The following is a 25,201-nucleotide window of genomic DNA, read 5'->3' on the forward strand; positions in this document are numbered from 1 at the left end:
GTCCTCATGGATGCCAGTCAGATTGGTTTCCACTGAGCCATGATGGGAACTCCTCAATCCAAATACCCATTAGCACAAATCAATAAAGTGTACATATCCATAGAATGGAATATTATTCAGCCATGACGAGGAATGAATGCCCCAAGGTAAGCTGCATCCTAGAATAACCTTGAAAACATGCTATGTGAAACAAGCCAGACTCAAAAGATCATATTATCTGTGACTTTATTCATATGAAAGTCCAGAAGAAGAAAATCTATAGAGACAGAAGGTAAATTAGTGGTTGCTTATCGCTGGGGGAGAGATGCAAGAGGCGAACAGAGGAATGAAAGCCGGAGGGTATAGGTTTCTTTTAGAGACGATGAAAAATTGAATAGTGGTGATGGTTGCATATATCTATGAACCTACTAAAATCATGGTACAGGTGAATTATATGGTATGTGAGTTATATCACAAAACTTTAAAAGAGAAAATTCTACACTATATATTTTAAGCCATGTACTCTAGAACTATCTACTCACCTTTCAGAGATGGGAAGTCATTTTCCAGCCCTAAACGTGCAAGACAAAGAATTCATTCCTTTTAGGAGTGTGCCCTAGGAATCAGATCGGGATGAGAGTTCAAGTAGTTGCAGCAGGTCTTTGAAGCAATAGGCAACTGGAGGTTTCATGTACGAAAAGTCTAGGTTGGTTTAACCTCTGTTCTCATATCTAGATTTACACAAGCAAGACTAGGAACTTGACATATTATATCCTAAAAACTTAAAACATGGCAAGGCCTGCTTTCTGAATCATCATTTGAAAGCAACTGCTGCCTTTAATTTTTCTCCCTTCCTCTGTAAGTTGGACTTTAGTATCATTCCCGCATATTTTTCAACTCTCAGGGTTTGTGTTGTACCGTCTTCTCCTGGCAGTTTTTAAATAACTGCTGATCTCCTCCAGACCAGGTGCAAGTGACAGCATCCCTCTGAAAGCCAGAAACAATATGATTTTTAATATTTGAAAGTGGGGCAATATTTAACGAGTAAGTGTATAACCACTTCGGATTAAATGCAACCACCAGACTCAAAGAGAAACCCCGCAGTTCACGTCCTGTCCTTTGAGGGAGGTGAGTGTGTCTCTACGTTAAGTGTTCTCACTGAAGTTTATTTGCTTCAGGTCCCGGGGTGGCCTTGCATTTTGCCGTGAAGTCTCTTGCAGCCTTCCACTGTGTTTTACCTTCACAGGTCTTGCTCCCATTAGCACCCACTGAATGATGGATTTTTTAATCCACATGGGCATTTTTCATCTATCAGAAGACAATTTTTAAAAGCCTAGAGATACCTATATCCATTTCATACCCCTCAAGGACATTTCAAAATTCCCCAGAGGGCTGTTTCTTCTTCTCTCTGAAATATACATGGTCGAGGAAAATATTAAGCACTATTATCGAGTACTTGGCCTTTCCTCTTTAGGAAGGGATGACTCAGGAATCTCATGGGATGGATCGGTGAAGTTGGCCAGGTGACGAATGTCTTGAGCTAATCACAACATCAAGACCCAATTACATGGTCAAGACACCCAGTCACTCAACCAAATTGTGTATTGCGTGCCTTTCAGGTGCAAAGCACTGAACCAGCTAGTGAGAGGCAGATTTCAAGGGCAATGAAGGACATGCATATATAGCCATCATTCTATGGAAGGACAGTCATTGAAAACATATAAGATTCTGCGGCGATTCAGAGTGAGAGGAGGTCATGTTGGCTTCATGGAAGTGGTGGCATTTGTACTGAAACTTGAAGAAAACGGTAGTTCAACAGGCTCAAGGAGTGGGGGTCACATTAAAGACAATGATAAGTGGACAAAGAAACACAAATCTTGGGCTATTTTGCCTTTATTTATTTATTTATTTTTTTTGCTTCCATCCCACCTATGACATACAGAAGTTCCCAAGCCACAGGTCCAATCGGAGCTACAGCTGCCACAGCCACAGCAACGTGGGATCCGACGAGCCACATCTGCACCCTACACCACAGCTCTCAGCAACACCAAATCCTTAAGCCACTGAGTGAGGCCAGGGATCAAATCTGCATCCTCTTGGATACTAGTCAAGTTTGTTTCTCCTGAGCCACACTCCCTTTGGCTCTTTTAATAAAAGGAGAATTATATTTGGCTGGACCATAGGAAATTAATAGGAAAGAAGTCTGGAAAGTCCGTCGAAGCTGGATCATGAATAAGAGTAGAATGCCAATTTAAGAAATGTAGATTTCAGAAAGGTGAGGCCAGTAAGCAGATTGTTGCAACGAGTCCAGGCAAGCATTAGTGAGGGTTTTCAAGATCCATGAGCATTCTCTAGGATATAGAAAAAGTGGTGTTTTAACAGCTGAATCCATAGAGAAGTTGAAGATTGATTGGCTAGGGAGTGTGGGGAGGAAGATTCTAAGTTAGGTTTGTGCGGTGAGATTGAACAAATCAGGGCATGTCCAAAACATGATCTGGAGCTTAGGCGGAAGGGTGAGAGCAGGGTTTGAAGAGAGGTCAGGACGATAGGGTAGAGATTTGGGGTCCACCTACACAGCAATCATACATTAGAGCTCCCAGAACTAAGTAAGAAAAATGAATTACATATAAAGTTAAATAATTCAAGAGACACTGTTAGGAACTAGAAGAGATCATTACAGGAGCGTGTGTTGGTGGGAACATCAAAACCAAAACCAAAATAAACCCAGAGATAAGCCAAGGACAGAACAGTAAAGACATGAACCTTTTCAAACCAGAAAAAAAAGGAGTGTAGATGAAGGTGGTATTGGAAAGGAAAGATAGAAAGTGGAAGAGAATTTTGAGGAAAAGAAGTTAGGATGCAAAGCAGGAGAACAATGCACAGCTCATGATTTAATAGTGAGGACGCTGTTGGGAGAGGAATCAGCAAGCAGCAAAATTGAATATATGATCATAATGTTACCAACTTACAGCCATATCACACTTTTCCAACATATCAAGCACTTTCCAAACTTCTGTGCAATGTAGGAAATTTGACCAATAAAGTAAGTTTCAAGCTTAAATGTTCATGTGCAGAAAGTGTGAAACCAATGAGAAAATCAGCACCAGATCAGAGAAACGGCTAATTATCATTTACAGTGTAATGAATGCACCTTATAATTAATTTGTAGAGGTTAACCTCAGGGAGACCCTTCAATTCCTACATCCTCTGTAGCTGGATCAACTTTATATAAGCGTCTCATATTAAAAAGGCAAAGTGACCAAAGTTTTGAATTTGAAAAAGAAAAACGTAAAGATCAGCTTTAATCTTTGTAAGTGTAAGAAAATAGAGACAACTTTTTACCCAATGCAAAGGTGAAAGTTCAGAGAGGGAAAAGGTGTGTGCAGGGCATTCATTTTCAACTCCAGAAGATTAAACAGACCCGAGAGAGAGACTGTAAAACTACCCGGATCTCCTTTCTCCAATAAAAAAATTTACCTTATAGTTTTTACAGATGTGTTTCTTTTCCCTAAATATATCCTGTGTTTAAAAAAAAAAAATGTTTCCCTGCAAGCAATTTAAACTCAAAGTTCTACGATGGAAAAACTGCGAATTTAGTGAATTGTTTGCTTTATCATTTTCTAAGCGAGGATCTCAAATCTATAGCCCATTTCATTTGGCTCAGGAGGAAGCCCTTCTATTTGTTAAGGTAACTATATTTAGTTAGGAGACGATAATTCTATAACTGCTTTCAAGGGCAACCTTGACCGTTCTGATAAAATATTCAGTTATACAGTCTTCAGCACCATTACTGAAAATTAGCACATGCTGGAGGAATGTGAATGAGGAAAACACCCCCCTGGCGCCCGCGTCCTGGAGCGTCCCGGGTCTGCTTCCATTTCCGTGGAACCGAGGGTTTTCCATGCTCTGATGACACACAGACCTGTCCCCTTCCATGCGTGCTCTTTCTCACAACTTGAGGACTCTTCACGCCACGCCTCTCCCTTGATTCTCTTCAAACAGCCTCTGTGGACAGCAAAACAGAGGTGGTAATCCCCACTTCACAGATGAGGAAAGTGACTCAAAAGCCAGCGAGAGGACTATTTCAAGTTAGCGGGGGAGTCTTGCCTTGCAACGTGGGCAGGTATGTGCTGTGTGCTCAGTAAGCATCTATTTTCCACAGCAGAATGGACGCTCCCTCAAGACTCTGTTGCAACCCCTGCATCTAGGTCATGGTCTGGCCCCTATAACTGTGTCTTAAACAATGATTACTAACAGAGTGACGGATTCAAATCCAAGAGAGAAACATCAACGATAGCCGCCTCTGTGCAAAGAGAACAGGATCTGAATTATGCAGAATGTGTGAAACTAGAATCAGCGCTAGGAAGAGTGTATTCTTTTACTTCATTATTTTTTTTTTCCCAGTTTTTGGCCGTGCCTGAGGCATGCAGAACTTCCTGTGCCAGGAATCAAACCCATGCTGCAGCAGTGACAACATCAGATCCTTAACCAGTAGGCCACCAGGGAACTCCTTTCTTTACTTTTTAGAACAGGTTTATCAAGGTAGAAATTACCCATTTAAAATGTCCAGTTCAATAATGTTCAGTATGTTTATAGAAATGTGCAGCTATCACTATAGCACAATTTTAGAACATACCTATCATTCCCAAAAGATAGTTTATGCCTATTTTCAGTCATTCTCCATTCCCACCCAGAGTCCTGCACAGCCATTAGGTAATCTACTTTGTACTAAAGCTGCCTTTTTTTTTTTTTTTTTTTTTCTTTTCGGAGATTTCCTATAGATGAACTCATATAATAAGTGGTCTTTGTATTGGCTTTATTTTACTTAGCATAATGTCTTTGGAGGTTCATCTTAGTTGTAGCCTATATCAGTGGTCCATTCTTTTTTACTACTAAATAATATTCCATTGTTTAGATAGACTGTGTTTTGTTTATTGGTTCAACAGTTGATGAATATTGAGTTGTTTCTATTTGGTTGAAAATAAGCTGACCACAGTTTTTGTTTGTTTGTTTGTTTTTTTCTTTCTTTCTTTTTTGGCTGCCCCAGGGCGTATGGAGTTCTCAGGCCAGGGATCAGATCCCAGCCTCTGTTAACCCACTACACAGGGCTGGGGATCAAACCTGCATTCTGGTGCTGCAGAAATGCCTGCTCCCATTGTGCCACAGCAGAAACTCCAACTGACCATAAATTTGAGTTCTAGACTCTCAATTCCACTCCGTTGATCTTGATAAAAGATTATCTTCTTGGTTGCATCACAGTTGGGTTATTTACTTATTCATTCATTTAATACATATTTTTGAACCTCCCTAATGCACTAGACACTTTACTATGCAGTGAGGGTGAATAAATGACAAGTCTTCATCTAAGGCTAGGGGTTGGTGACGTCTGCTTGAAAGATAACTGGAGGAAAGCACAGATTTGCATTGGGCTTCTCATGAGTTACTGTCGGCAGAGACTTGGAATTGTACAGGGCGGGAAGATGACTGTCAGAACTTTGACTCGCTGTGTTTCCCTCAGGGTTTATTCTTATGATCTCTTGTCCCGATTTGGGATTGATGTGCTTGTTTGTGGTGGAGAGCGTGGAAGAGCGATGCGGGAGAAACCGTGCCTCTCCTGACAGCTGGGCTGTAGGAAAAGGGGTGTGGGAGTGATGCTCAAGAGGTACTGTGCGTGATGGCAGCTGGCGTCAGGAGAAGAAGAGGTGCGGAGGCGTCTGCAGTTCTGCGACTCGCTGCTGGAAAGAGAGCCAGCTATGGACAACCTGACTCTCCCTGAGAAGAGGACCTGGCCCTCGGAGATGGAAGACCATTGGAAACTTCTGCTAAGCCATTAACATAGGAGGACCCAGAGATCAGAGAGTTAAGATGCTATGTTCCGCTTGCTTGCTTTCCCTTTTTTATTTTGGTCCTTTTAGGGCCACACCCACAGCACATGGAAGTTTCTAGGCTAGGGGCTGAATCGGAGCTGCAGCTGCTGGCCTACACCACAGCCACAGCAATGCCAGATCTGAGCCGTGTCTATGACCTACACCACAGCTCATGGCGATGCCAGATCCTTGGCCCACTAAGCAAGGCCAGGGATTGAATCCACATCCTCATGGATCCTAGTCGGGTTCATTCCTGCTGAGCCATGATGGGAACTCCCTATGTCAGCTTTCCACATGCATTTTTGAATGGTACGACAGGCTCACATCCTAGCATTTAAATTCCTTATCCTTGTGACCTTAGGCTTGTAACTTAAACCTCTTTGAACCTCCATTTCTACATCTGTAAAACAGGTATAATGATAGAGTTGTGAAAATAAATTAGGGTATGTGAAGTAGTAGACACTACATAAATGCTATATATTACTATAATTCATATGTCATCTTGAAATGTCTATTACACAGGCAAATCTATGTAGAGAACAGTTGGAAATACATTCTGGGAAACAATCAAATCTAGTCATTAAACGTGAGAATCACAATAATTTATAGTACTACATGATTCATTCATATATTTACTCAAATATTTACTGAGCACCTGCTGTAGTCCAAAGATTATTCAAGGTGACGGTGATATACCAGTGTACAAAAAAAAAAAAAAAAAAAAAGCCTGCCTTTGTGACCTTCTTGAGAGTGTCAAAAAAGATTATAAATGGAAAAAGAGAGAGAATAAGGTCATATACTGAAACTCTAAATTATGCGTTTAGTAGAAAGGAGGTAAAGGAAAAAATACTCTAGTCAAGAATATTGGAGCATTCAGAGTTTAAAATGCAAGAAATAGGAGTTCCTATTGTGGCTCAGTGGTAAGGAACCCAACTGGTATCTATGAGGATGTGGGTTCGATCCCTGGCCTCGCTCAATGGGTTAAGTATCAGGGGTTGCCATGAGCTGTGGTGTAGGTTGAAGATACGGCTCAGATCCCGAGTTGCTGTGGCTGTGGTGTAGGCCGGCAGCTGCAGCTCCAATTCGACCCCTAGCCTGGGAATTTCCATATGCTGTGGGTGTGGCCCTAAAAAGACCAAAAAAAAAAAAAAAGTGCAAGAAATAGGGTAACCAAAGTTACCTACATTTCAGTTTGTTGACATGGCAACCATGCAGGGAAGGGCCCTAGGAATTTATTTCAATACAAAGTATGTTCTCTATCAAAAATTTTACCAGAAAATACACTGATCAGCAAGGTCAAAGAGTATTTAATAATTTTTATAGCTTGCTTAAGGAGTCAACTATAAATGTGAATAATTACCAAGATGTGAGATTTTGGTGTATAGTCCACCTGAGAACCTAAAATCAGACCACAGCAGAGCTGGACATGCTAAGGAAATAATCAGAAATGAAGAAAATAACTATGCATAAAGATGTCTATCAATGAATTATTTACAATAGCAAATTAGCGACTTGCTATTAGAATAAATAAATTTATAGAAATGGTCTAGCCTGTGGCTCTTCATAAGTATGAATATGGAAAATTTAAATACGTAAGCAATTCTCATACTATAAAGAGTTTACTAGAATGTAGTTTCCATGGAGGCAAGGACTTTTGTCTCTGTTTCACTGCTCAATCCCCATGTGCCTGAATAGCATCTGACGCATAGTCTGTGCTCATTAAATATGCAAGTAAAGGAATGAATAAATAGCTTTAAAAGCAAGTAAAAATGCATTCATAATTATAGCTCAATTATATGTAAACGTCATCAAAATGTTAAAGGAAATATGCTATTTGTTTTCCACCCAGAAGAAAAAAATTGAAAGCCCAAGGAAAAATTTTACGTGAGACTCTAAGCTCATGGCATCTGTTAAGCTACTGTGGGCACGATAATTCAACTCTGGAAGTTGGGGATTCATGAGAGCATTTACTCACATATTCTCCTAGACTAAAACCTTAGAACATCAACAGTCAGGCCAGAATGTGGAGGTTGGTCTTGGCAGCAAAGCACCGGAGGTGGAGTTCAAAGGAACCCACAGATAGACCCCTTGTGTCTCTGAAAAACCTAGGGTTTCGGCCTGCACCCCTCTCAGTGTTTCCTAGAGATTTAATCTAATTCGCGCCCCATTCCTGTGCTTCTAGTTGACATGGACGGTGCTCTGGCTCTGCCTGCTTCTCCCACAGCAAAGGAGGCCTGTGGGGCACAGAAGGTGCGTGAATGCTTGATGATTGACTGGTTGATTGGAAAGAGGCAGATATGAGTCTAGAGGACAGACTGTCAGTTCCAGATGGTCCCCTGAGGAAGAACAGGAGGCGATCCAGGATTCTCTGCCCCGGAAAAACCACAGGCTGTCAATTACATGCATCAAGCACTGTTGAGAAGAGGCAAAGTGGAAGCAAAAAAGAACTAAGCAGTTGTGCTTCTTGCTTGTATGGCTTCTGCGGTATCTTCATTTCACCTTTGCCAATGGACGGGATATTCCCAGAAGCACTTGCGTGCAGGTACAGCCCCCCCAAGCGTCCACACTTCTCATGTTTTAGATGGACTCGAAGGGAACACAACTAGGCTTCATGATTTTATTTCTGCATTTTTTTTCTCCAAGCCTCATCCTTTCAGTCATTTTTCCTTTTTTTTTTTTTTTTTTTTTTTGAAAAAGTTTATTTGCTGCCAAAGAGAAAGTGTGGGTCTTTGTTATTAATGTTGTAGAAATACAAATATGTCCACCTCGGAAAGGAGTCTTCATTAACTCCCACAGCCCAGAAAATTAAGGCACGCCTCATCAGGATCCGAGCTTGCTGTCGACTAAATTGCAAGGGGCTAGTTGAGTTGCCGGGACTCATAATGCTGATAGAGCAGTTTCCACGTGAATGAAGGATAAACAGCGATTAATTTCAGCCAATAAATAATGGTTTGAGGCCCACATTGAAAGAGGAACAATTACTTTTCCATTTTTCCTGCCAAATGAGCTGATAAGAGAAAACAGGGGAGTTGGCCACGTAAATCAGTCTTAATTTTATCTTCCCCATTAAAAAGCAGCCATTAAGACCATCTTCGGCTCATTTCATCCTCCTCTTGTTTCACTTTTTCAATTTGCACAAAAGGGGGGAGTTTGCTCGTCATAAAATTTCACTTTGGCCAACCTATCATTTGCATCTGGGCCAATAAATAGCAATTAGCATAAACATTTAAATCAGGAACTGGAACAAATTCTTGTTCCCCCAGCAAGCTGTTAAATTACAGTATTTTACTATATATAAGAAGCACTAAACAAAAGACCTGTCAGGCACTGTTATCCTCTTCCAAAGAGGACATGGTTGAAAGAGAAATGATAACACCAAACCCACAAACTTCTTACTCAGATCCGGGGTGTCTGTCTCACGTGGCCTTGACCTGTGGAATCGATGTTTCTTGCCCACTGGTTAAGTTCGCACCCAAAAAAGTTACTTGTAACTCAGTTTTGTGAATTATGAAAATTGTCGTATGGACTTCTTTGGATAAATAAATGCTTTGCCTTATTACTAAAAGATGAATCAAGGGACCTATATCCAATTTCTTGGTATAGAACATGATGGAAGACAATATGAGAAAAAAGAATGTATATATTATGTATATATACATTGCTATATGTGACTGGATCGTATATATTCATATATATATGAATGTATATATATGTATATGACTGGATCACTTTGCTGTACAGCAGACATTGGCACATTATAAATCAACAATACTTTAATGAAAAAATAAAAATTAAAAAGAAGACACAGCAACATGAGTTGTTTTGAGCACAGGTCAAAGTCCATCACACAAAGCACAATGAGAGGCATATAATAAAGAGATGAGAACTTGGTACTTTTGTGATTAAGCTGCCCTCATGAGTTCAGAGGAAGAAAACTATTCTGTGATCAAAATCTCAGTGGCAAATGGTCCATATAGCTCATCCCTCATAGTACTGGTTTCTTCCAGGGGCCACTGGAGATGCTTTGTTATAGGAGATTGGTTATCTTGTACACATTGTTTTCAAAGACAGAAATGCAACCCCAAATTTGCCTTTATCTAAACCTAGTTACATTTTTGGCCCATGCTCTTTCTTAACCCATCGGAGGGCTTTACTGAGTGATGTGAAGAGGAAAGAAACATAGAGAGGTAGGTCCTAGGTGACTCTTTCCAGACCAAATATTAAGCCTGGCACCTTCTTTCTCTTTAAGCCTTTTTTATCACCTGGTGAAACCTAGTTCATTATTTATCTATGGCTCATTGAAAGTCAAGGTGAGCGCTTCTCTTGATTAGGACCTAATTAATTTTGGCTGGAAATCCAGCATGGAACAGAGTGGTTTTGATGTTTTTTATGAAAGCTTTTCATTGGGAAGATTTGGGTTTACTCTTAACCACTTCCAGTTTGCATAGACATGAAATGTTTACTTGCAATTGCATGGGTTCCAGTGAGAAGACACTGAAAATTTGAATCAGGTGTTCCTTCATTAAACTAGTATCCATCATTAAACCTGTGGATCTACTACGCTAGGAACCCATATTCACCAACATTGCTACATATTTGGATTCTTATTTGCCTCATTTATAATCTCTATACTATATATTAGAAAACGAATCTGTTTGAGGCAGAACTATGATTTCACCAATCTGTCAGCTGACTTTTGGCAATAAAAATAAACACTTTTTGGAGTTCCCGTCATGGGGCAGGGGAAACGAATGTGACCATCCATGAGTATCAGTGAGGACGCAGGTTTGACCCCCCTCCCCTCGCTCAGTGGGTTAAGGATCCAGCCTTACTGTGAGCTGTAGGGTAGTTGCAGAATATTTAGAAAATAAGGAAAAGTGTAAAGAAAAAAAATCAAACTCTCCTAATGTTATCTTCCAGGTATCATTTGTGTATGTGTATGCCAATTTTGCAAAATACATTTTAGCCAAATTGAAAGCTTACCTTATATTGAGACCTATTCCATGATTTTTTTTTCTCCTATCATTTGTTTTTTTATTAAAACTCCATTGGCTTTCCATTGCAAGGACAGCAAAATCTAAATTGATGTACGGCTGGGCCCCTGGCTCCAGGTGTGCCCAGATGTTGGCTCCCTCAGCTAGTGGGGCTACAGAGAGAGACTGAGGCTGCCAGGAGCCTCCTCCACTGATACTGCTGTGTTGTAAAAAATATTATTTTCTCTTTGCTGTGACATGAAAGAGATTCAGGAACACCATAGACTGTTGTCTTCTCTCCCAATAAATATTTTTGGATTTGTATTAAATTTAACTCTACTTATAGCTATTATTTATGATAATAATTCATTAGGTCTATTTAATTTATGTCCACGTTTATCACCATTTCTTTATATTATACCACTCCTACATTTAAATCTATTTTTCATTTCTCTGGAGTTTATGATTTTTTCCCCCAGACAGGGTGTAAACACTTTTGAGCCCTTTTTTACTCGAGAGCCTCTTTGGCTCACAGCACGTGAGTGATACCTTGAGTGGGTATTTTATTCTTAGGCTGCAATCTGTTTCCTTTCAAAGTCTGAAAATATTGCTCCTTCATCATCTTCAGAAGTATTTTATAGTCTGTATGTTTATAGTTATTTCATTTATTCTCGAAACCTAACTTTATTATATGGGTCTCTAATCAAATTAATCTAGATTGTAGAAATCCCTTCAAATTCTGGATTAATATTTATTCACCTCAGAAACGTTTTCCTATTATGACTCGAGTTCTCCTTTTGTGCTGGTTTGTTTCTTTGAAATACAACTAATTAATTTAGTTAATTTTACAAATATTTATTGATTACCTACTATGTACCCAGCACTGTGTTGGGAACTGGTGGGGTAGGCTGAAGATAGGAGTGAAAAAGAAAGAGTTGTTGCTTCCTTCATTGATTTTACAAGCACGGTAAACAAAGTGATTCATAGCAATTAAGGAAAATACAGGATCCTAAATCCTAAAAAGATGCATATTCATAGTACTGAGCCTGGGAATTCACTTTTTATTCTCTGTGCCTGTTTCTTATTTTAAGTCTATGTCAGCATGTTCTTCATTTTACGTTATTCTTTTCGAGTGCGTTTTCCTCATCACTCTTAACATTTTCTGAAGTTTCAGGCTGGCTCTTAACTGCCTTCAATGAGGTTTAATCCTACTCATACTTCGTCTTTCATAGATGATTTTACTCCTCTTATCTCCTCTTTTATCACATCTCCCTCCCAATCTATTCAAAATAAAATTCCCAGTTCCTATACTATAAAGAGTTTCAGAAATATTTCCCCATCTTAAAAAAATTAATGAATAATTTACTTACTCTCCAATTCACCATTTTAAAATATACAATTCAGTGGGGGTTTTTTTAGAATATTTTAAAAATTCTACAACCATCACAGTTATCTCCAAGATATTTTCATCAGCTGTAAAAGAAACTTCATACTTGCTGGCAGTCACTTCCCATCCTCATGTCACCTTCAGCTTCTGGAAACCACTAATTGATTTTCCATTTCTATGGATTAGACTATTCTGGACATTTCATAGATGTGGAATCATACACACGACCTTTTGTGTCCAGCTTTTTTCACTTAGCATAATGTTTTCAAGATTCTTCCATGCTGTAACATGTGTGAACACTTTTTTCCTTTTTATTGCAAAATAATATTCCATCATATGGAGGCAACATATTTTGTTTCTATATTCATCAGTTGAGGAACATTTGATGTGTTTCCACTTTGCAATCATTTTGAATAGTTCTGTTATCAACATTTGTGGACAAGTTTTTGTGCACACTTATGTTTCCTAGGCCTATACCTAGAAGTATAATTGCTGGGTCATATAGTAAATCGATGTTTATGGTTTTACAGAACTGCTACGGTGTTTTCCACAGCAACCGCACTATTTCACATTCTCAGCAGGAATGTACATGGTTTCCAATTTCTCCACTTCCTTGCCTCATTGGTTTATTTCACTTTATTTATTTTTTTATCTTTTTAGGGCTGCGCCTGCAGCATATGGAAGATCCCAGGCTAGGGGTCGAATCAGAGCTGTAGCTGCCGGCCTTCACCGCAGCCACAGCAACGTGGGATCCAAGCTGCATCTGTGATCCACACAGCAGCTCACCGCAATGCTGGATCCTTAACCCACTGAGCGAGGCCAGGGATCGAACCTGCATCCTCATGGATACTAGTCAGGTTCATTAACCACTGAGCCATGTCAGGAACTCCTATTTTATTTTATTTTATTTATTATAGCTATTCTAAATAAATAGCTAGCATGGTGACAGATCATGAACAAATACATATATACAAATCCATAATTTATTAGCAATTATTTTGCTATCTATAGGATATCAAAGAGAATGCTTTTTTACCTGAAAACAGCAAATATTTTCTTAATTCAATTAGCAGTAAATCTGCTCAATATTCCTATGAAGCCATGTATGTTTATGTCTCTGATGAGCAAATGGCTAGAATTTAGTATCTCTTGCTACTTTGGGATCATGGGGAAGAATTTTTTAATATCCACAAGGGAAGGTTTACCTACCCAGTGCTTTCAGCAAGAGTGTCCAAACCATGATGTGAGAACGTGCAGGTTGAGGACTCATGCACTCACCCCTCCCACAGGTGTGTTCTGGAATAAACGTTACCTGACTGGTTGGAAAAATCTCAGTAGACAATAAACATGGCACCCTGCTTAGAGTCTCCTGTCAGACAAAGGGTGCTGTTTCTCTGCCTGAATAGTGTAAGTCCTACCAACAATGAGTCTTGGAAAAACGGCTTGATAGCTCAATCACCCCATTAGACCGAATTTCGGCATCATACTTGGAGGACTCCTTTCCCAGTCTTCATTCCCAGTCCTCCTCCATAAACAAAGATATTTAGTTGAATTCAAGCGGAACAATTTCATGTATGTCTCGGATTCAATTCAGACAAATTGTAGACCTGAGTCTACAATGAAATAAACAAGACTGGTTATCCTGTGATAAACCGTAGTGGGAAAGAATATGAAAAAATATCTACAGGGGTAACTGAATCACTTTGCTCTACAGCAGAAATTAACACAACATTGTAAATCAACTATACTTCAATAAAATTTTAAAAAAATGAGCCCAGTAATCTAACAGGTTTAACCACTTTTGTTTTACAGAAAGAAAGACTGAACGCTCACTCAACAGTTCATCGCACACTGAAGAGCATCCTTCATCCAGGGTCAGTATTTACCTTGTTGAAAGCGGGGCCAGCACTTAGCAACTTCACTGTGGTCCAGAAGGAGGTTCACCAATGGGTAACTGTGGAATCTGTTAGTTAGGATGGATATCTTAGAACTCTTGAGGTCAAGGCCCAGGAAATTGTCAGTTCCTACCAATGTTTTGTATTGGGGGGGGGTGGCTGCATTTTTTACAGAAAACTAGACAGAGTTAGGCAGTGATTTTGATTGGTGATTTGCAGTGGAAATTATTTCCTCTTAGACTGAAACTATGTTTATGACTAGACATTTCTTCATAGTGGTTACAGGTTCCTTAAAAAACGTTTTCAAAACATTGGAAGTAATTTGACTACACAACCACATTTTGAACTTTCCCAGAAAAATTAAAACAAACAAAAACCAAACTGTTAGGCTGTTAACATTTCTATATGTCTCTAGGCAAAAAAAAAAAAAAAGTTTTCCCATGAAATCCATTGTGTCTAAAGCAGCATTTACAAGATGGCAAATACTGGATTAAGAGGAAAATCCTGTTATCTGAAGGTTTAATCATATAACGCCTACATCAGCATAATGGAAAATAGCTGATAATTGGCCAGATGTTTGGCTTTTCATTTGATCGGTTGTTTTCAAATTATTTTCTACCCCAACACACCTGAGGGTAGCAACACACCCCATCAGTTAGAGTAATTCTCAAGGGGAGAGGGGGCCTGTTCAGCTCCGGGGGGAGGGAGAGGGTTGGAAAAAGCCCCTCAGGTGACTCGGCAATGTGCCCCTGGGGCACCATCATGTGGCAAAGACTAAGTAGAAATGAGGCGTTTTATGAGTGAGCTGTTTCAGTGGCATCGCACTGAAAATGACATCATCAATTATGGTATTTAAGTCTTCCATTTTGCAAAGATAAAAACTAGACCGATTTTAAGGCTTGGTTTACAGGAGCAGAGACAGAAAGCTCATCAAGAAGGACTGGAGGGTAAGTGATCCGTTTGGACGATGGAGTGAGACTCTTGAGACCAAACTGCTGTCCTCAGTCTCTCTCTATGGCACTTCGGGGGGTGGGGAGCACCGTGGTACTTATTTAAGCAAAGCACCGCTTCCGGCCGGATCTTACTTCTCTATTAATTCAATCCACGTGCATCCCGTCCTCGCACCTACGGAGTTTCACAACTCCACGTTGCATAGCCCCGTAAGTTGTCAGTTCCTTGGGTGGTAAAAAAAATCTTGAATTGCTCTCAAAAACTGGGTCAATAGATGCATTTCAGCGTTAGGCATGTAAAACCAAATGCAAGCCAGTTTTAAATTTAAAAAGTGAATTTTCCTTATACTTTTTTTTTTTTTTGGAAAAGCCATGCCATCCACTGTTTTCCAGTTCCGCATTCTGTATATTTGTTTAAATCCGTATTATATACATGTAGCTCCATACCCGTGGTATGCAGACACACCCAATTTAACCATATTAAACCAAAGATTAATGTCCAGAATTAGGTGACTAATATACCACATGAGCTTGGCCATTTAATTAATATCAAATGTTCAAACATAAAATAAAATATAAGAACTCTTACCCTCACTTTAACATATAATTTACCTAGACAATTAAGAAAGATGGAATCACAGAAGTATAATGAGCTTATAGCCCCTGTTCTCTTTACCTTGATTAATTGTTTTGTTCCTGACCATGCCTGGGTAGGTTCCCAATTTCTGAGGGCCAATTGTATATATATCCAAATGTGAAGGTCTTTCTTGTTTCCTGTGACTCCGAAGAAAAATGGGCACAGCCACATCAATGAAACCTGGAAAGGATTATCAGTTAGCTCCAGAAATAACCTTGACACCTTCCAATTGCAAAATCCACCTGCAAGCTTTAGTGATAGGCATGGAAGCAAGATGCTTTCCAAAAATTATTCCTCAGAAAAGTGAGTCACCTTATTTTTGAAGGCTTGAGAGCTTTATCATGTCCAAGTTTACTCTCAATTACTTCATTTTGAAAAGTAACATATTGAAGAAAAAAAAAATGAACAGCTTTAAATGACCTCAATTAATGTTATTGGTGGAAATTGCTAAGAAGAAAAAAAGTGTCTAAGGAATAAAGCAGGTTAGCAATTATTCTGGGAGTATAGACCACAATTGCTAGTATTGTTTGTCATTATATTTGAGACTTTTAAAGGTCACTTTAAAACAATACCTCCCTGTGAAGAACACTAATGTACACATGCGAACGTAGAAAACCAAAAAGCTAGCCAAACGTAAAACGCATGGTCGCTATGGCATGGAATAGTCTTTTTAGTGACATTATCATATATAGATCTAAAGGTGCTATCTCTCAAACAGATTAGAAGAAAGTGCAAGGAAAACCACTGTAACTCTGATGACAAATGAGGCTCACTGGTGATAAAGACACCGGTATCAAAGATGCAAGGAAAAAAATTTACCTAAAACTGAGGTGTGAAATGTGACAAGAGCCAAAGCGTTCATTTTGAAAACTGGTATATTACTCTCTACGTTTGTATATATCTAAAGAAAATTATATAAGTAGATTTTGATTATTCCAAAGGTACCTCAAAATTATTTATTTCCAAGTTCAATAGTTGTTTTAAAAATCTTAACAATGGGATGAATGAATCCCGCCCTCTAGTTGGGTTCTCATTCTGTGGGGGTGCATATGGTATTAGGTTCATACCTTTAGGTTTTAAAGTTAGGTGTGTTAACCTGTGCTTGGCTCAAAGAAGTTATTTGTTCAGTTTAAACACTACACATTATTATTATTTATCATTTAATAGTTATTTCATGTGAATTGCAGGAGCTGGTTATACCTCTTTTTTTCTTTTCTTTTCTGTTACCTTTGCAAGTATATGTTAAGTCATTGTAGTCAGAAGATAATATGTTGGTCACTTGGAATTTTAAGGTTTATAATATGAAATTTTTTCGTGGTGGTACATGATCAGATTTAGCAAATAAAATAAGAATGCCTGGTGAAATTTCAATCTCAGCTATCCCATGAACAGTGTTTTTGGAATATGTTTGTCCCATGAAATACATGGGACATACCTTTAAGTTTCAGTTAAGTATGTTAAGCTGTGCTTGACTCAAATAAGTTATTTGCTCAACTTAAAAACAAAGCATTATTACTTGTCATTTAATAATTATTTCATGTTCATTGTAATAGCAGGCTGTATCTATTTTTTCTTTTCTCTTGTTAAAAAAAAATCAGGAGTTCCCGTCGTGGCGCAGTGGTTAAGGAATCCGACTAGGAACCATGAGGTTGCGGGTTCGGTCCCTACCCTTGCTCAGTGGATTAATGATCCGGCGTTGCCGTGAGCTGTGGTGTAGGTTGCAGACGCAGCTCGGGTCCCAGGTTGCTGTGGCTCTGGCGTAGGCTGGCAGCTACAGCTCCGATTCGACCCCTAGCCTGGGAACCTCCATATGCCACAGGAGCGGCCCAAGAAATAGCAAAAAGACAAAAACAAAAACAAAACAAAACAAACAAACAAACAAAAAATCAGCTGTTTATCTGAAATGTATATTTAACTGGTTGTCCTGTATTTTACCTGGTAACCTTTTCTAGAGCGAATTAAGAACTGATTTGCTATATTTAAAAAGTTGGAGTGGGGGACACTGTGAGTAGGGTTTTCAGTATGCCAATTTTAGGCGCACATTGATTTTCCTGACTCAAAACATGGACCAATGGGCCCAAGGTGGGCTTGTCTGACTGACTCAGTACGTACGACATCCATTCCAGAATAACCCCATGCTCTGTCTTCTCTCCCACGGTTGACATTTATATCTTTGCCTCTCGCTTCGTAGAGCTGTTTCAGACACAAATGGCACGAAGGGTATGACATCCGACAGAGCGACGTTGCAGGATGCTAGTAGCACAAGCGGTTGGGGGGGATGTGTTATCCCAGTGATGGAATGCGCCGTCCATTCTTGTCATCTTTCCAGCCTTCGCGGAAGGTTTTTCAACAAGGGGACCACGTAGGACCTGGTGTTACTTCTGCGCAACCTCGGCGCCCTTTACTGTGGCACATACGTGATAAAGGTTCCCCAGGGAGTGTTCCGCAGGAGTCCGCAGCGCGCATTTTCCGTGCAATTTATTCCTACCCAGTGGGCACCTCAACGTCCTTTGTGTGTAGGAGCCACGTGTGTTCCAGCCATAAAGAGCAGAGGAGGTCTCTTTTCTCCCCCACGCTTGCAGACCTTGGGCCTCAGACCCATTCGTCCCCCCTTTGGAACCACTGACGGGGGCTTGGGCGCCAGGACAAAAGTCCCACTACTCCAGATAGTCTGTGATTGGTTAACTAGACAAAGCCCAACAGGTCAGGTGACCCATTTTTGCTTTTTGACAGTGCGAGTCAAAGTACTTAACTTCAATCACGATCTCATTTACCCACCCCACCCCCTGCCCCCCCAAAATAAAAAGCATGACAGTGAACACTAATATGATGGTAATTTCATATTGTTTCTGCTTATGAATTTGTCTTTCCCTTATTAATCATCCAATAAAGTACTGACACTGCAGAATCCTGACGTGGCTCAACAAACCATGGCCTAAGGACAGTAGCACCCTGAAGGAAGAGGCTCCCGGCGAACTGGAGAAGCGCAAAGCTTTTATTAACACCAGAGGACCATTAGACGGCTCTCTGTTCACCTTCAGTGGAGCAATAAATGAAGAGAGCTTCACCGGAGAGGACTCCTACTGTCTTTGTGCCGGTAATGCCCAGCCAAGCTGTAGTCATGTTGTAACGCTTGTAAGAAACAGATGTTCCTTCCCTGACAAATCTCCTTTCTTGATTTATTATTCATTTGCTCAAATCACAATGGAAAGTCTTTGGCCCATTAATTAAATTCCAAGCAAAATAAAATTTGCAGCAGAACTCATTACTGGTAAATGACTTTGACACTTCATCAGATTTGAAGGTAAAAGAGGCGACTTCAGGAAGTGAAAGGTGGAGGGAGCCTAGGCCTTTTCTGCAACCACTGCAAGATGATAAAGATTGTGATGAAATTTTTATGTTAAGTACTGATCTTGGAAAGTTCAATTTTCTACATGCCCCCCCCCACAGCCCAATCCATTCCCCACCTCCTTCCCCCCCTACCCCCCACCTCCCACTGTGATATACTTTCTGGCTTCCTTTAAAGGAAAGTCTGAAGGAGACGCTTAGATTTCAAATATATTTATGAATGTGGGTATCATGTCTTGTTCCAAACACTAAGGCACTTTTTTTTTCCAGTATGCAGAGAAGCTTGACACATTGCATGTTTGATGTCTTACCTTTTGAATCAAGGTCCAGGGGAAATCTAACAAAACCATGAGCTGCAGCATGATCAAGGAATCAGAACTAGGACTTAAGAACAGAGCAGAGGAAATTTTGATATCCTGATCCAAATAGCCACGATTATTTTCTACACCGAAGCAAAAATGTTAGAATTTCAAGCCGTGCGTGGATTATGCCCAATCACAAGCAACTCAAAGGGAAAGAAGACACATGCTTCCAGAAGAAAGGCAGAACGTATGGTTTTCTTTGGAAATTGTATACGCATTGAAAAAGAAAATTTGAAAATGTGAAAAATGATAACTAGCTATAAAATGAAGTTTGCTCTGCACGGGAAGTTCAATTCTATTTCTGCTTACATAATGTTACTTGTAGGTAGGAGTCTTATGAATGAACTCTCTCTAGCCCCAATAATTCAAATAGCTTTCCCAATGCAATTGTGTGTCATGATACTTACCTTCTGCAGTTATTTATCCACTAAGGACATCAAACATTAAAGCTATGTTTTTTAAAGAACATGTTACCTCTTGAATCGAGGCCATAGGAAGAGGAGCTATTTAACAAATGCAGTGCTAAAATCACCCATGTTAAAGAATAAGACAAATAATATATTTTTTATCACTCGAATCCAAATATCCAGTTCTGAAATCAGCGTAGGTGAAGCTCTACCACGTGGTATTGTCTCTCTGCTCATCCACCTTATTTATTTATTGTCTTTTTAGGGCTGCACTTTTGGCATATGGAGTTTCCCAGGCTAGGGACCCAATCGGAGCTGTAGCCTCTGGCCCATATCACAGCCACAGCAATGCTGGATCCTTAACCCACTGAGTGAGGCCAGGGATTGAACCTGCATCCTCATGGATACTAGTCAGATTCATTTCCACTGAGTCACGAGGGGAACTCCTGCTCATCCACTTTAAGTAAACTTTTGTTTATGAAACTTAGCAGAAAATATAAGAAAGTGAATGAAAAACGGTGGAAAGCTTTAGGCAAAATGTTAACTTATTTTTATCCTTTCAAGTACCAGGTTATAATGTCTAGGTGCTTAAAATTAAGATAAAGTACGATTGTTGCCAGACACAGCTAAGTTTTCACATGGACCTCAAGATCTCAGATGAGTAGTATTTAATACGTATGTCTCAGTAACAGCCTCGAAATGTAGACACCCTTAATTAAAGATCTGTGATGACTCAGGAAGTGTCAGTGCTGAAATTTGTTCATCATGTCATACAGTGCTTGTTATACGAATGAAATGCCACCAAGAGGGAAAGGCGATGTTACCCTATTTAGGAGAGGGATCTGTGTTACCTGAAAAGATTGATAAGATGCTTGATAAGATGATGCAACTTATTTTTACCAAAAATTTAAGGGGATCCACAAAGTTCCCAAAGGCAAAGAAAAACCCAAACATATTTTGCCATAGACTGAAAAGTAGCAGCTACATTTCGACTGAAACGTCCTCCTTCCTCTGGTTTGTCTCAGCCATCCCAGTTAGACTCGCTGTCTTCAATCTCAATGCCTTCTCCTTGCTCTGAGAAATGAGAACGTGAGAAACAAAGAAACCCACATGTGAAAACAACACAGTGAAAAACACAAACAAGCCTTGGGCAAACCAAAGACCCAAAGAAAGTCCAGAGAATGTTCTGAAGTTTAATGACAGAGGCTGCAGGCTAGTCCTTGATCCTACAGAGACCCGCTGCCTCTTTTGTGGTCAGACGAAGACTCTTTTGGCCTAATGGTAGATAATACACTATGCTAGATAATGCTAGTAGATATACAGAAGGCTTTATAAAAAGGTGAAAGAAATTATCCATTCTGGGAGTTCCCGTCATGGCGCAGTGGTTAACAAATCCGACTAGGAACCATGAGGTTGCGGGTTCGGTCCCTGCCCTTGCTCAGTGGGTTAACCATCCGGCGTTGCCGTGAGCTGTGGTGTAGGTTGCAGACGCGGCTCGGATCCCGTGTTGCTGTGGCTCTGGTGTAGGCCGGTGGCTACAGCTCCGATTCAACCCCTAGCCTGGGAACCTCCATATGCCGCGGGAGCGACCCAAGAAATAGCAAAAAAGACACACACACAAAAAAAGAAATTATCCATTCTGAATCAACGTCATAGTTTTAATTTGATAAACATTCCAAAGTCCTTCTATCAACTAAGTAACTGTCTATTAAAGGAGTCACGTTAGTTGACTACCCACTTGCTCTAAAGACACCGCCACTGCTCAAAAACTGTAACGCTGTACGAAATGCCTTGAGTCGTTGGTGTCATTTAATTAGAGTCAAGTTTCTTTTTAGACTATGGGTGACATTATGCCTGTGATGATCAAATTATCCATCCAATTTTAAGCCTACATGATATTTGGCTATTTCCAAAAAAACCCCCAAAAAAACAAACAAAAAAACCCACAATTTGCTGTTAATCAGGACATTTTTGGATTCTTGAGGTTGTTTCAAGCAGGAGCTATAATGTGTTGCTGCATTAATGGAATTTATGTGTATCTTCCCAAGGTGACAACCAGTTCTAGCTTATTAGCTAAAATGGCATATTATAGTCACACAGAGCTCTAGACAGTAAAGAAACTGGCATATTGTTAGCCCTGTCCCCTTATTTTTGTCCTATTAATACACTGACAGTGGACGCGTGAATGTAACAATGTCACAGGCCCTTTCTGCATTTGCTTCTTCACCCTAAAGTAAAAAATAACGGAGTTCTCTTCATGGCTCAGTGGTTAACGAATCCAACTAGGAACCATGAGGTTGTGGGTTGGATCCCTGGCCTTGCTCAGCAGGTTAAGGATCTGGCGTTGCCATGAGCTGTGGTGTAGGTCGCAGACATGGCTCAGGTCCTGCGTTGCTGTGGCTGTGGTGTAGGCTCGCAGCTACAGCTCTGATTCAACCCCTAGCCTGGGAACCTCCATATGCCACAGGTGTGGCCCTAGAAAAGACAAAAAATAAAAAAAAACAATTTCCAAAGCTTTAAAGGTGCGTATCTATCCTTCTAATACCCCAGATAAAAGCATTAAGAGAATGCACGGCTAGTTCTTCTTGCATGATGCTGTAGGTATTTGGTACCTAAATTATTAGGAAAAAGTAAGGTCTTGAAGCAACCAACCAAAAAAGCACAGATGAAAAATTGACTTTACACACTGGAATGAAGCGTATCAGGAGCCGAAGTTCAGTCCAGTAAATAACAAGGTGTCTCGAGGGTAATTAATTGAACAAAAAGATGCTAAATAAAAAAATTGGAGAAGGAGAAGTTGGAGGTGGAGGAGGAGCAAGTAGCGGTGGATTTTTTTTGCAGTAGGTTTGTAAAGGAGGAGGCACAGAAAAGGCCGAGACAGAATACGCTTTCCCCCCATGAAATGAAAACCATCGCTATCAGGATTGGTGGCCTAATCATAATCTAGCGGTACCTTAGCAGCCTTTTTGTGGCTGGATGATTTCATTGCTGAAAATGGTGGGCTTCAGGCTATGGTTAGAAGTTTTCTCGTTCTCTCCTTGGATTCTAGCATCTCCTTATGACTCCACATGGCCTCCTGGGAAATAAACACCTTTTTAGAAGGTGGTTGTATGAGTCAGGTATATGGTGCAGTACAAATGTGTGTCCATTACGGTAAAAATTATTCCAAAGGGTAATGGAAAGCATACTAAGCCCACTGGGGGGGCAGATAACTGTTATAAAAGATTTTATAATCTTTAAGATCATCAGATTAATCTGTGACATGCATGATATTCAACTTATAAGTACAAATAACATACTGTGGGATTTTAGGTACGTGTTTAGGGTGACAAATTAAAGGCAAAAGAAAGATTATGTTCCCTTTCAACGTGAAACAAAATGCTACATTTAGGAAACATCATATATTGTCCAGAATTCTGGTTAAATTGTTGGAATGATTGAAAAAAGAGAGAGATCTATACAAATTCTTGGAAAATACTGTTACAGGAGTCCCCATGGTGGCTCAGTGGGTTAAGAACCCCACGTAGTTGTCTGTGAGGATGTGGGTTTGGTCCCTGGCCTTGCTCAGTGAGTAAGGATACGGCATTACTGCAAGATGTGGGTTGAAGAGGCAACTTGGATCCTGCGTTGCCCTGGCTGTGCTGTAGGCCTGCAGATGCAGCTCTGATTAGACTCCAAGCCTGGGAACTTCCATATGCCACAGATGCTGCTGTAAAAAGAAAAAAAAAAAAAAAAAACTGTTACAGTTGCTCTGTCGCAAGGGCTAGAATAGAATTAAATTTCAAATGTGCATGTTTGCCTCCAATATTCCGAAGACTGACATTATTGTGCTCTGAGCTTTAGACGCACTGTAGATTGTCGCAGCAGCAAATGATGACAGTGAGTCTGATGGTCACTTTTCCCTGTAAGAACAGCCCAGACCTGAGAAGCCTCAGCTCGCCCTCAGTCATTTCCTGCTGAGACGCCACGTGGACGAGTTCCACAGTGACACCGGAGAGTGGCGAGGTACCAGCAGGCATCCAAGAAAGCATCAACAAATCGAGTTGGAAGGGCCTGGAATCTCAGTGCTGCAGAAATAACGAGCAGAAGGACTGGAAACACAGCACATTTGCCCCTCTAGCATCTCAGAGGAGCCCATGTGCAGCCGTGGCCCAACATGGAGAAAGGGTATAGTTTGATCTCTATTCTCGGATCTACCAGCATTTCCTTTCCTCTCCCTCTTACATCCACCCCTCTTTCAGCTACACATGTTTGGCGAGATCTACACACGCAATGTGCCAACAATGAGAAGGAAGGGAAGAGAGCACTGGCCACCAGAATGTAATGCGTAGAAGCCAGATTCACAGACTGACCAGGATTTTCGGTAATTAGCCCTCCACACAGAGTTGGCTGTCACTGGGCGTTTTAACAACATCCGTCAAAAAGCGAGCCATGTACTTGGAATCAAAAGACCAAGACTTGAGTCCCAGCACTGGTCCTTGTGAGCTGTAAAACCTCCAGTCATTAAGTCCCTCTGGTCTCTTTGAGATTCAGTCTCCTCCCCTATAAATCATCAAATTTGTCATCCTAAATTCCTTCCAGATCTAACATTCCTAAAATTCTCTTCACTATTTTGAACAGATTTCAGATCTTATCTCAGGCTCTGAGCTCATACTGAGGAATGAGAAGTTTCACAGCATCATTATAAAAACTCTTCATCGAGTGCTTATTACACATGCACACTGGGATAAGATGCTTTATGTGTATATTTCTATTCTTTCCAATGCTCCTCTATCTCTGTTTGCAGATCCTCAAAGATATTAAAGAACTTTCCCAAAGCCACATAGCTGCTTTGAGGCTGAGTTGGGATGGAAAGTCAGGTTTTTTGAATTCCAACATCTACACTTCTCACATTAGAGTACACTGCCTTCTCCTCCAGGATTGCAAATAAAGGATCTCTTTTTAAAACCTACAGGAGTATTTTTGCAGGGATGGAAAAGTTGAAGATGAAAACATTCTAAGCAATAAAGGTGAAAATTTAACACAAGTGATCACACAAACACACACACACACACAAAACATCCCTTCGACACATAACTGGGGAAGCCCTTTTAAGTTAGAAGGTCAGGAGAAAGGATTTTCCCTCTAACATTGAAATATGCCCCAGGAGGGGATTTTTGTATAACTCCAAGCGGTACACATTATGAACTGTATTTTTATCTAGTTCAACAATCCTTTTCTTGACGAGGAATAGAGAACCTCTGTCCTTGGAGAAATCTGAAGCTAAGAAAGTCAGCTCTGCCCCATGTAAAACTGTGGGGGGGGGTGCAGGGCACTGTGGTAGGGGGTTTCTAATCTAACTTGAGTATTAGGAAAGACCCTCAAGAAGTATAATGCAAAGACTGAATCTTGAGGAA

General features: G+C 40.3%; 1 protein-coding gene across 4 annotated transcripts in view; it reads left to right on the plus strand.

Annotated features, from left to right (window-relative positions):
- SPATA17 (spermatogenesis associated 17) overlaps positions 1 to 23,244 on the plus strand; it is a 323,445-nt gene extending 300,201 nt beyond the window's left edge. For all 4 annotated transcript variants that reach the window (XR_002336103.1, XR_002336102.1, XR_002336104.1 and 1 more), the window contains one exon: positions 14,019 to 23,244. The gene's annotated coding sequence lies outside the window, so the exon portion shown is untranslated. The remainder of the gene's footprint in view (positions 1 to 14,018) is intronic.

This window comes from Sus scrofa, chromosome 10, assembly GCF_000003025.6.
Source record: "Sus scrofa isolate TJ Tabasco breed Duroc chromosome 10, Sscrofa11.1, whole genome shotgun sequence".
NCBI classification, from domain to species: Eukaryota; Metazoa; Chordata; class Mammalia; order Artiodactyla; family Suidae; genus Sus; species Sus scrofa.